Source organism: Bombina bombina, chromosome 6, assembly GCF_027579735.1.
Source record: "Bombina bombina isolate aBomBom1 chromosome 6, aBomBom1.pri, whole genome shotgun sequence".
Classification (NCBI taxonomy): domain Eukaryota; kingdom Metazoa; phylum Chordata; class Amphibia; order Anura; family Bombinatoridae; genus Bombina; species Bombina bombina.
In genome coordinates, this window is record NC_069504.1 from 486,378,518 (window position 1) to 486,390,773 (window position 12,256).

General features: G+C 42.1%; 1 protein-coding gene across 1 annotated transcript in view; it reads left to right on the forward strand.

Annotated features, from left to right (window-relative positions):
* Nucleotides 1-12,256, forward strand: part of REC114 (REC114 meiotic recombination protein) — a 384,911-nt gene that overhangs the window by 143,065 nt on the left and 229,590 nt on the right. The window lies entirely within an intron of this gene.

A 12,256-nucleotide genomic window follows, 5' to 3' on the forward strand; every position in this document is an offset into this window, starting at 1 on the left:
AAACACACTTAAAGAAAGTGTTAGCCTTTCTGGAATAAAATCAAAGAAATTTGGACAAAATAGAACCAAATAAATTTCAAAGAAGTCTTAACCTGCCCCTTACCAGCCAAGCTGGAATACGGCACGTACATCGCAATATTAGGGAGCTGATTTCGAACCCCAATTACAAACATGATACTTGGGAAAGAACTCAGGAATTTGTTCCTTAATAAGAACAACTAAACTAGTATAAGCTTAAAGTTTTAGTCTTAGAACTCAATCTTGAAGCCCAGAGTAACATTTAAGAATTGAATCCAATTCTAAAACAAATAATTGATTATCTTAGAACAAAATTCTTCTAGCTAAAATAGCTAAAGACATAGATTAACCCTCATTTGCGAAAATATTCATTAAAATGAAGACACAAATGAAATTATTAGGATGATAGTCCAGTTTAAAGGACCAGCCAATACAGTGGACTTGCATAATCAATAAATGCAAAACAACAAGACAAATGCAACAGCACCTAGTCTAGTAAATGTTGTCCTTTAACAATGCTAAAATAAATCATAATCTGATACTTGATCTTAAAGTAAACAGAAAATATGAAGCAATTGCAATATCCAAATAAATCACAGGACCAAGAAAAGTACCTGAAACTAAATAATTTTCCATAAACAAGATACAACTATCTAAAGGAAAATAAATACTATTTTGCTATAGAAACAATAGCATAATTAGTAGAAGCAGAGATAGCCCCAATAAATTGGAGAACCCTCCAAATTGAATTTAACTGCTGGAAAAGAATATAGTTTAAAACCTTTGAAAAAGGAATAAAAGAAAATTCTCAGCCTATTCCATTCCCTAGAATGGGGAATTGGAAAGAAAACCTCTAATACGGTCCCAGCCGTATACTGAAGGTTCCCTTTAAGGGACGTCATCCAAGATGGCGTCCCTTGAAATCCGATTGGCTGATAGAATTCTATCAGCCAATCGGAAATTAAAGGGAAAAAAATTCTATTGGCTGATGCAATCAGCCAATGGGATTGAGCTTGCATTCTATTGGCTGTTCCAATAAGCCAATAGAATGCAAACTCAATCCTATTGCCTGATTGGATCAGCCAATAGGATTAAAGCTCAATCCTATTGTCTGATTGCATAAGCCAATAGGATTTTTTTCCCTTTAATTCCGATTGGCTGATAGAATTCTATCAGCCAATCGGAATTCAAGGGACGCCATCTTGTATGACGTCCTTTAAAGGGAACCTTCAGTGTATGGCTGGGACCGTATGAAGAGGATGCTCCGCGCCGGATATCTTGAAGATGGACCCGCTCCACGCCGGAAGGATGAAGATAGAAGATGCCGTCTGGATGAAGACTTCTGCCCATCTGGAGGACGACTTCTTGCCGCTTGGATGAAGACTTCTCCCGGCTTCGTTGAGGACTTCTTGCCGCTTGGATGAAGACTTCTCCCAGCTGGATGAGGATGGATGTCCGGTCTTCCAAAACTGTAAGTGGATCTTCGGGGGTTAGTGTTAGGTTTTATTAAGGGTTTATTGGGTGTTTTTTTTAGCAGCTTAGGGTTTGTGCAATGTAAGCGAGCTGAATGCCCTTTTAAGGGCAATGCCCATCCAAATGCCCTTTTCAGGGCAATGGGTAGCTTAGGTTTTTTAGGTAGGTTTTTATTTGGGGGGGTTGGTTGTGTGGGTGGTGGCTTTTACTGTTGGGGGCTTGTTTGTATTTTTATTTGCCAGGTAAAAGAGCTGTTATCTTTGGGGCAATGCCCCGCAAAAGGTCCTTTTAAGGGCTGTTGGCAGTTTAGTTTAGGCTAGGGGTTTTATTATTTGGGGGGGCTTTTTTATTTTGATTGGGCTATTTGATTAGGTATAATTAGCTTAAATATATGATAATTTATTTTTTATTTTGTGTAACTTAGTGTTTTTTTGTAATTTAGTTAATTGTATTTCATTAATGTAATATTTAATTTTAGTGTACTGTTAGGTTTAACTGTAAGACAGGTTAGGTTTTATTTCACAGGTAAATTTGTATTTATTTTTACTAGTTAGTTAGTAAATAGTTAATAACTATTTACTAACTAATCAACCTAGTTAAAATAAATACAAACTTACCTGTGAAATAAAAATAAAACATAAGCTAGATACAATATAACTATTATATTATTATATTGTAGCTAGCTTAGGTTTTATTTTACAGGTAAGTACTTATTTAGTTTTAAATAGGAATAATTTAGGTATTAATTGTAATTTTTATTTGGAATTATTTTAATTAGGTTAAAGTTAGTGGGTGTTAGGGTTACGTTAGGGTTAGGGTTAGACTTAGGGTTAGGTTTAGGGGTTAATAACTTTAGTAAAGTGGCGGCGACATTGGGGGAAGCAGATTAGGGGTTAATAAGTGTAGTTAGGTGGCGGCGATTTTGAGGGCAGCAGATTAGGGGTTAATAACAGTAATGTAGGATGCGGCAATGTTAGGGACAGCAGATTAGAGGTTAAAAATATTTAACTAGTGTTTGCGATGCAGGAGTGCGGCGGATGAGGGGTTAATATGTTTATTATAGTGGCGCCAATGTCCGGAGCGGCAGATTAGGAGTTAATAATTTTATTTTAGTGTTTTGCAATGCGGGAGGGCCTCAGTTTAGGGATTAATAGGTAGTTTATGGGTGTTAGTGTACTTTGTAACACTTTAGTTATGAGTTTTATAGTACAGCTTTGTAACGTAAAACTCATAACTACTAACTTTCAGGTGATGGTACAGATCTTGTAGTTATAGGCTGTACCGCTCACTTTTTGGCTGGACAGGCAAACTCGTAATACCGGCGCTGTGGAAGTCCCATTGAAAAAGGACTTTTGGAAAGGCGCGGTAGTTACGTTGCGTGACGACCAAAAAGGTGTGCGGTACAGCTATACCTACAACACCTGTAATACAAGCGGTAGTGAAAAAGAGCCATAACAATGCTTTTTCACTCATCACGCACAACTCGTAATCTAGCTGTGAAAAAGTTATACATTTAAAAAAAGTTTCAGAGCAAACGCTTTATAATATAACTTGCAAAATCATAAGCTTATGTAGCATAACTTCCATTAGCATAGACTGTATACACTCATATAGGATAAAGATGTGCAAGTACAAGGTAAAATAACTTAAAAAGGACATATAAGTAAACTAAAGTAATAAAACGTTCAAGGATACAGCTTGAATATGCCCATGTAAAAAGATAACAACAATATAGCACATATAGTTTGAAAGAACACAGCTTACATATTACTTGTGATATGATGGTTTGCAAAGATAGCTTATACAGGGAGTGCAGAATTATTAGGCAAATTAGTATTTTGACCACATCATCCTCTTTATGCATGTTGTCTTACTCCAAGCTGTATAGGCTCGAAAGTCTACTACCAATTAAGCATATTAGGTGATGTGCATCTCTGTAATGAGAAGGGGTGTGGTCTAATAACATCAACACCCTATATCAGGTGTGCATAATTATTAGGCAACTTCCTTTCCTTTGGCAAAATGGGTCAAAAGAAGGACTTGACAGGCTCAGAAAAGTAAAAAATAGTGAGATATCTTGCAGAGGGATGCAGCACTCTTAAAATTGCAAAGCTTCTGAAGCGTGATCATCGAACAATCAAGCGTTTCATTCAAAATAGTCAACAGGGTAGCAAGAAGCGTGTGGAAAAGCCAAGGCGCAAAATAACTGCCCATGAACTGAGAAAAGTCAAGCGTGCAGCTGCCAAGATGCCACTTGCCACCAGTTTGGCCATATTTCAGAGCTGCAACATCACTGGAGTGCCCAAAAGCACAAGGTGTGCAATACTCAGAGACATGGCCAAGGTAAGAAAGGCTGAAAGACGACCACCACTGAACAAGACACACAAGCTGAAACGTCAAGACTGGGCCAAGAAATATCTCAAGACTAATTTTTCTAAGGTTTTATGGACTGATGAAATGAGAGTGAGTCTTGATGGGCCAGATGGATGGGCCCGTGGCTGGATTGGTAAAGGGCAGAGAGCTCCAGTCCGACTCAGACGCCAGCAAGGTGGAGGTGGAGTACTGGTTTGGGCTGGTATCATCAAAGATGAGCTTGTGGGGCCTTTTCGGGTTGAGGATGGAGTCAAGCTCAACTCCCAGTCCTACTGCCAGTTTCTGGAAGACACCTTCTTCAAGCAGTGGTACAGGAAGAAGTCTGCATCCTTCAAGAAAAACATGATTTTCATGCAGGACAATGCTCCATCACACGCGTCCAAGTACTCCACAGCGTGGCTGGCAAGAAAGGGTATAAAAGAAGAAAATCTAATGACATGGCCTCCTTGTTCACCTGATCTGAACCCCTGTGGTCCATCATCAAATGTGAGATTTACAAGGAGGGAAAACAGTACACCTCTCTGAACAGTGTCTGGGAGGCTGTGGTTGCTGCTGCATGCAATGTTGATGGTGAACAGATCAAAACACTGACAGAATCCATGGATGGCAGGCTTTTGAGTGTCCTTGCAAAGAAAGGTGGCTATATTGGTCACTGATTTGTTTTTGTTTTGTTTTTGAATGTCAGAAATGTATATTTGTGAATGTTGAGATGTTATATTGGTTTCACTGGTACAAATAAATAATTGAAATGGGTATATATTTGTTTTTTGTTAAGTTGCCTAATAATTATGCACAGTAATAGTCACCTGCACACACAGATATCCCCCTAAAATAGCTAAAACTAAAAACAAACTAAAAACTACTTCCAAAAATATTCAGCTTTGATATTAATGAGTTTTTTGGGTTCATTGAGAACATGGTTGTTGTTCAATAATAAAATTAATCCTCAAAAATACAACTTGCCTAATAATTCTGCACTCCCTGTATATACGTAGTATGAAAGTTTGCAAGGATATAATTAAGGTATCTTCATGTAGTAGAAAGCTTACAAGGATAAAACTTACATACAGTATGTTCATGCGGTATGAAAGCTCATAAGGATATAGCTTACATATGCTCATATACACTTAAATTACGATGCACGCAAATTAACGAACGCAACAAAAACATAATTTATGCTTACCTGATAAATTTATTTCTCTTGTAGTGTATCCAGTCCACGGATCATCCATTACTTATGGGATATTCTCCTTCCCAACAGGAAGTTGCAAGAGGATCACCCACAGCAGAGCTGCTATATAGCTCCTCCCCTAACTGCCATATCCAGTCATTCGACCGAAACAAACAGAGAAAGGAGAAACCATAGGGTGCAGTGGTGACTGTAGTTTAATTAAATTTTTGACCTGCCTTAAAATGACAGGGCGGGCCGTGGACTGGATACACTACAAGAGAAATAAATTTATCAGGTAAGCATAAATTATGTTTTCTCTTGTTAAGTGTATCCAGTCCACGGATCATCCATTACTTATGGGATACCAATACCAAAGCTAAAGTACACGGATGATGGGAGGGACAAGGCAGGGATTAAGCGGAAGGAACCACTGCCTGAAGAACCTTTCTCCCAAAAACAGCCTCCGAAGAAGCAAAAGTATCAAATTTGTAAAATTTTGAAAAAGTGTGAAGCGAAGACCAAGTCGCGGCCTTGCAAATCTGTTCAACAGAGGCCTCATTTTTAAAGGCCCAGGTGGAAGCCACAGCTCTAGTAGAATGAGCTGTAATTCTTTCAGGGGGCTGCTGTCCAGCAGTCTCATAGGCTAGGCGTATAATACTCCGAAGCCAAAAGGAAAGAGAGGTTGCCGAAGCTTTTTGACCTCTCCTCTGTCCAGAATAAACGACAAACAGGGAAGATGTTTGACGAAAATCTTTAGTAGCTTGTAAGTAAAACTTCAAGGCACGGACTACGTCCAGATTATGTAAAAGACGTTCCTTCTTTGAAGAAGGATTAGGACACAATGATGGAACAACAATCTCTTGATTGATATTCTTGTTAGAAACCACCTTAGGTAAAAACCCAGGTTTGGTACGCAGAACTACATTATCTGCATGAAAAATCAGATAAGGAGAATCACATTGTAAGGCAGATAGCTCAGAGACTCTCCGAGCCGAGGAAATAGCCATCAAAAACAGAACTTTCCAAGATAAAAGCTTAATATCAATGGAATGAAGGGGTTCAAACGGAACTCCTTGAAGAACTTTAAGAACCAAGTTTAAGCTCCATGGGGGAGCAACAGGTTTAAACACAGGCTTAATTCTAACCAAAGCCTGACAAAATGCCTGGACTTCTGGAACTTCTGCCAGACGCTTGTGCAAAAGAATAGACAGAGCAGAAATCTGTCCCTTTAAGGAACTAGCTGATAATCCTTTGTCCAAACCCTCTTGGAGAAAGGACAATATCCTAGGAATCCTAACCTTACTCCATGAGTAATTCTTGGATTCACACCAGTAAAGATATGTACGCCATATCTTGTGATAGATTTTCCTGGTAACAGGCTTTCGTGCCTGTATTAAGGTATCAATGACTGACTCGGAGAAGCCACGCTTTGATAGAATCAAGCGTTCAATCTCCATGCAGTCAGTCTCAGAGAAATTAGATTTGGATGATTGAAAGGACCTTGTATTAGAAGGTCCTGTCTTAGAGGCAGAGTCCATGGTGGAAAGGATGACATGTCCACTAGGTCTGCATACCAGGTCCTGCGTGGCCATGCAGGTGCTATTAGAATCACCGATGCTCTCTCCTGTTTGATTTTGGCAATCAGTTGAGGGAGCAGAGGAAACGGTGGAAACACATAAGCCAGGTTGAAGAACCAAGGCGCTGCTAGAGCATCTATCAGCGTCGCTTCTGGGTCCCTGGACCTGGATCCGTAACAAGGAAGCTTGGCGTTCTGGCGAGACGCCATGAGATCCAACTCTGGTTTGCCCCAATGATGAATCAACTGAGCAAACACCTCCGGATGGAGTTCCCACTCCCCCGGGTGAAAATCCGCCTCCCAGTTCTCCACGCCTGGGATATGGATTGCTGACAGGTGGCAAGAGTGAGTCTCTGCCCAGCAAATTATTTTTGAGACTTCTAACATCGCTAGGGAACTCCTGGTTCCCCCTTGATGGTTGATGTAAGCCATAGTCGTGATATTGTCCGACTGAAATCTGATGAACCTCAGTGTTGCTAACTGAGGCCAAGCCAGAAGAGCATTGAATATTGCTCTTAACTCCAGAATATTTATCAGAAGGAGTTTCTCCTCCTGAGTCCATGATCCCTGTGCCTTCAGGGAGTTCCAGACTGCACCCCAACCTAGAAGGCTGGCATCTGTTGTTACAATTGTCCAATCTGGCCTGCGAAAGGTCATACCCTCGGACAGGTGGACCCGAGACAACCACCAGAGAAGAGAATCTCTGGTCTCTTGATCCAGATTTAGCAGAGGGGACAAATCTGTGTAATCCCCATTCCACTGACTTAGCATGCATAATTGCAGCGGTCTGAGATGTAGGCGCGCAAATGGCACTATGTCCATTGCCGCTACCATTAAGCCGATCACCTCCATACACTGAGCCACCGAAGGGCGCGGAATGGAATGAAGAATACGGCAAGCATTTAGAAGCTTTGATAACCTGGACTCCGTCAGGTAAATTTTCATCTCTACAGAATCTATAAGAGTCCCTAAGAAGGAGACTCTTGTGAGTGGGGATAGAGAACTCTTTTCCTCGTTCACTTTCCACCCGTGCGATCTCAGAAATGCCAGAACAATCTCTGTATGAGACTTGGCAATTTGAAAGCTTGACGCCTGTATCAGGATGTCGTCTAGATACGGAGCCACCGCTATGCCTCGCGGTCTTAGAACCGCCAGAAGTGAGCCCAGAACCTTCGTAAAGATACTCGGGGCTGTAGCCAACCCGAAGGGAAGAGCTACAAATTGGTAATGCCTGTCTAGAAAGGCAAACCTTAGGAACCGATGATGATCTTTGTGAATCGGTATGTGAAGGTAGGCATCCTTTAAGTCCACTGTGGTCATGTACTGACCCTCTTGGACAGGGCCAAATCAAAGGCCAAACAGTCTACAAAAAATAACAAACACTAAAATTACACAACACTAAAATTACACAACACTAAAATTACACCCCAAAATAAAAAAAACTAATTTAGCATACACTACCAAGGGCTCTTAAAAGGGCCTTTTGTGGGCCCTTAAAAGGGCCTTTCTCTTGTAAGGTGTATCCAGTCCACGGGTTCATCCATTACTTGTGGGATATTCTCCTTCCCAACAGGAAGTTGCAAGAGGACACCCACAGCAGAGCTGTCTATATAGCTCCTCCCCTAACCCCCACCTCCAGTCATTCTCTTGCAACTCTCAACAAGATAGGAAGTATCAAGAGATATGTGGTGACTTAGTGTAGTGTTACCTTCAATCAAGAGTTTGTTATTTTTAAACGGTACCGACGTTGTACTGTTTTACTCTCAGGCAGAAATTAGAAGAATTCTGCCTGGAGGATGTTGATCTTAGAGGTTTGTAACTAAGGTCCATTGCTGTTCTCACACATAACTGAAGAGTATGGGAAAACTTCAGTTGGGGGAACGGTCTGCAGATTACCTGCTTTGAGGTATGTTCAGTATTTTTATTTCTAGAGAGATGAATAAGTTCTAGAAAATGCTGACAGAGCCTTGTGTATTTGAGGTAAGCTTGATGCAGTGATTTAACAACGACTGGGATCATGCTGGGATCATGCTTACAAAACAAGGTAATACTCATGTTAATACTCATATTAGTTTTCATAAATAGGACGTTTTTTCTCTGAGGGAGATAAGTCTTTATTTGGGGCCTAGTTTTCCACATGGCTAGTCAGATACTCCTAGGAGTATTTTCTTAAGGCCCCTCTGACATCCAGTACATGGTGGGAGGGGCCTATTTTCACGCTCTAGATGCGCAGTTTCCTTCAGACTGAGACATCCAGCTTCCCTAGAGGAGTCCTTTTGCATCTGAGGACCATTATAAAGGGTTTATTTCTTCCCTAAAGCGTATTTGAAGGCAGGTAGGAGCCTCAGCAGGGCTGTAGCAAGGTGCTCAACTGTCTTTTTCCGGTGGTTGATGTTTTTTAAATCCGGTTTGGGGGCTAAGGGGTTAACCAATCCATTTGCAAGTGGGTGCAATGTTGCTTTAGTCCCTTACACACACTGTAAAAATTTAGAAGACTTTACTATATTTTTACACTGTTTTGCAGTTTAAGTGCTAGTTTTTTTCTCTTAAAGGCACAGTAACGTTTTCGTTTAATTGCTGTTTCACCTTTATTAAAGTGTTTTCCAAGCTTGCTTGTCTCATTACTAGTCTGTTAAACATGTCTGACATAGAGGAAACTCCTTGTTCAATATGTTTGGAAGCCATTGTGAAACCCCCTCTTAGAATGTGTACCAAATATACTGAAATTTCTATAAACTATAAAGACCATATTATGGCACTTAAAGATTTATCTCCAGAGGATTCTCTGACTGAAAAAAGGGAGATTATGCCATCTAGCTCTCCCCTTGTGTCAGAACCTATAACTCCCGCTCAAGTGACGCCAAGTACATCTAGGGCGTCTAATTCTTTTACCTTACAGGACATGGCGGCAGTTATGAATGCTACCCTCTCAGAGGTATTGTCCAAACTGTTAGGGTTACAAGGAAAGCGAGACAGCTCTGGGAATAGAACTAATACAGAGCTTTCTGACGCTTTAATACCTGTGTCCGATATACCCTCACAATACTCAGAAGCTGAGGCAGGAGAGCTTCTATCTGTGGGTGACATTTCAGATTCAGGGAAGGCGTTGCTTCAGTCTGATTCTGAAATGACAGCGTTTAAATTTAAGCTCGAACACCTCCGCATATTGCTTAGGGAGGTTTTAGCGACTCTGGATGACTGTGAACCCATTGTAGTTCCAGAGAAATTGTGTAAGATGGACAAATACTTTGCAGTGCCTGTTTACACTGATGTTTTTCCAGTCCCTAAGAGGTTTTCGGAAATTATTACTAAGGAATGGGATAGACCAGGTGTGCCGTTCTCTCCCCCTCCTGCTTTTAAAAAGATGTTTCCCATAGATGCCGCTATACGGGACTCGTGGCAGACGGTCCCTAAGGTGGAGGGAGCAGTCTCTACCCTAGCTAAGCGTACAACTATCCCCGTCGAAGACAATTGTGCTTTCCTAGATCCTATGGATAAAAAATTGGAGGGTCTCCTTAAGAAAATTTTTATATATCAAGGTTTTATTCTCTAGCCTCTTGCATGCATTGCCCCAGTTACTGCTGCAGCGGCTTTTTGGTTCGAGGCTCTTGAGGAGGCTCTACAAGTGGAGACCCCGTTAGATGATATTTTAGACAGGATTAAAGCTCTTAAGTTAGCTAATTCCTTTATTTCTGACGCCGTTTTTCATTTAACCAAGCTAACGGCTAAGAATTCAGGTTTTGCCATTCTGACGCGTAGGGCGCTATGGCTTAAGTCCTGGTCAGCAGACATTACTTCAAAGTCTAAGCTTCTTAACATCCCTTTCAAAGGACAGACCCTATTCGGGCCTGGCCTGAAGGAGATCATCTCTGATATTACCGGAGGAAAAGGTCACGCCCTTCCTCAGGATAGGTCCAATAAATTAAGGGCCAAACAGAATAATTTTCGTTCCTTTCGAAACTTCAAGAGTGGCGCAGCTTCAGCTTCCTCCAATGCAAAACAAGAGGGAAATTTCGCCCAGTCCAAACCAGTCTGGAGACCTAACCAGGCTTGGAACAAGGGGAAGCAGGCCAAGAAACCTGCTGCTGCCTCTAAGACAGCATGAAGGAGTAGCCCCCATTCCGGGACCGGATCTAGTCGGGGGCAGACTTTCTCTCTTCGCCCAGGCTTGGGCTAGAGACGTCCAGGATCCCTGGGCACTAGAGATTGTTTCCCAGGAATATCTTCTGGAATTCAAAGGTTCATCTCCAAAGGGGAGATTTCATCTCTCACAACTATCTGTAAACCAGATAAAGAGAGAGGCATTCTTACGTTGCGTTCAAGACCTACTAGTTATGGGAGTGATCCACCCAGTTCCAAGGGAGGAACAGGGGCTGGGTTTCTATTCAAACCTGTTTATAGTTCCCAAAAAAGAGGGAACTTTCAGATCTATCTTGGATCTCAAGATCCTAAACAAATTTCTCAGGGTCCCATCCTTCAAGATGGAGACAATCCGAACCATCCTCCCTATGATTCAGGAGGGTCAATATATGACTACCGTGGACTTAAAGGATGCTTATCTCCACATTCAGATTCACAGAGATCATCATCAGTTCCTCAGGTTCGCCTTCCTAGACAGGCATTACCAGTTTGTGGCTCTTCCCTTTGGGTTAGCCACGGCACCAATAATCGTTACAAAGGTTCTAGGATCCCTTCTGGCGGTTCTAAGGCCGCGGGGCATAGCGGTGGCCCCTTACCTAGACGACATTCTGATTCAGGCGTCGACTTTTCAAATCGCCAAGTCCCAAACGGACATTGTTCTGGCCTTTCTGAGGTCTCACGGGTGGAAAGTGAACATAGAAAAGAGTTCTCTCTCTCCTCTCACAAGAGTTTCCTTCCTAGAAGAAATAGGACATTTTTCTGACAGAGGTCAGGATATCAAAGCTTCTAACTTCCTGCCATGCTCTTCATTCCACTTCTCGGCCATCAGTGGCTCAGTGGATGGAAATGATCGGCCTAATGGTAGCGGCAATGGACATAGTTCCGTTTGCCCGCCTACATCTCAGACCACTGCAACTTTGCATGCTCAACCAGTGGAATGGGGACTACACAGATTTGTCTCCTCTGTTAAATCTGGATCAAGAGACCAGGGATTCTCTTCTCTGGTGGTTATCTCGGGTCCATCTGTCCAGGGAATGAGTTTCCGCAGGCCAGAGTGGACTATAGTGACGACAGATGCCAGCCTTCTGGGCTGGGGCGCAGTCTGGAACTTCCTGAAGGCTCAGGGTTCGTGGACTCAGGAGGAAGCCCTCCTTCCGATAAACATTCTGGAACTAAGAGCGATATTCAATGCTCTCTAGGCTTGGCCTCAACTAGCTGCGGCCAGGTTCATCAGATTTCAGTCGGACAATATCACGACTGTAGCCTATATCAACCATCAGGGGGGAACAAGGAGTCCCCTGGCAATGATGGAGGTTTCCAAGATAATTCTATGGGCAGAGGTTCACTCTTGCCATCTCTCAGCTATCCATATCCCAGGAGTAGAGAACTGGGAGGCGGATTTTCTAAGTCGGCAGACTTTTCATCTGGGGGAGTGGGAGCTCCATCCGGAGGTATTTGCCCAGCTGATTCAACTACGGGGCAAACCAGAACTGGATCTGATGGCG